Source organism: Mirounga angustirostris, unplaced genomic scaffold (assembly GCF_029215605.1).
Source record: "Mirounga angustirostris isolate CCGP_5_RB_7025 unplaced genomic scaffold, mMirAng1.0.hap1 SCAF_1, whole genome shotgun sequence".
In the NCBI taxonomy this organism is placed as follows: domain Eukaryota; kingdom Metazoa; phylum Chordata; class Mammalia; order Carnivora; family Phocidae; genus Mirounga; species Mirounga angustirostris.
Genome location: NW_026991709.1, coordinates 52,475,582 through 52,476,740, shown reverse-complemented (window position 1 = coordinate 52,476,740; position 1,159 = coordinate 52,475,582).

The following is a 1,159-nucleotide window of genomic DNA, read 5'->3' as shown; positions in this document are numbered from 1 at the left end:
TACTTTTGGTCAACAGGGTCAAGAAGAGGAGCTGGATATGGAGCAAGGGAGAGCAAGGATATCTGGGACCCTCTGGGCTCCTCCATGACAGACTGACATGATGTCTACCCATAAACTCCTCTGGAGAACGAAGACTTCTGCTTCACAGCTGCCTCCTGAATTGCACAGGGACGTCTTGGCCACACAGGGCAGGAAGTGCTTGGAGAGGCAGTTTCTAGTCTTATTCAAATTGCCATAACTCAATATAGCATGTCTATTCTTTTTACCCAAAATACGCAAACACACACTCTCTCTCTGAGTTAAAATGTTTCAAAAAATGTATGAATTTTAAATATATAGTTATATGAGTTTTGACAAACTTACATACACCTATTTAAGCACTGCCAAGTCAAGATACAGAATGCTTCCAACACCCTAGAGAGTCCTCTCATGCCCCTTTCCAGTCAATTCTTTCTCTCCCATAGGTAAACACTATTGATGTTTTTCATGATGTATGAGTTTTGGCACTTTACAAAGTTCTCTATAAATGGAACCATACAGTATTTTTCTTTTGCATCTGGTTTCTCTCACACGATATAATGTGCTCATCAATATTTCTGCATGTACCTGTTGTTTATTCATTTTTCATTACTGGATGGTATTGCATTGTATGAGTGTATCTACATTTACAATTAAAACTAATTTATTGAAAAGGTAACTTATCCTGATGCTTCAATAAAAAAAAAAAAAACAAAAAAACCAGCACTATTGTCATATGCTAAAAGACAAAGATGTAAAAAGAACACAATAGAAAATGTAATTTAATACTAGTAAGGCATATTTACTGGTCAAATACTCTGAAACTTCTCTCATTTCCTAATGTTAATTAGATGGTATCACATACATACAGGCATAGACCAAAGATCTTTCTTTTAAGTGATCAAAAGTATGGATGGATAAAAGAAAAAGAAAATAATTTGTTTTGATGCCCTGACCTCAAACAGTCTAAAATCATCTGGCTCACGATCAGTGGTAACTGCCATCACCTCAACTCCCCACACACATTCTGAGAAATGTTACACTGGAACATGATGTAGGAATCTTTGGAAACAAGGGAACTGGGGTACTGTGGGGTTCCCTGTGGTCCATACTCCAAACACACCCTAGAAATCAAGTCTAC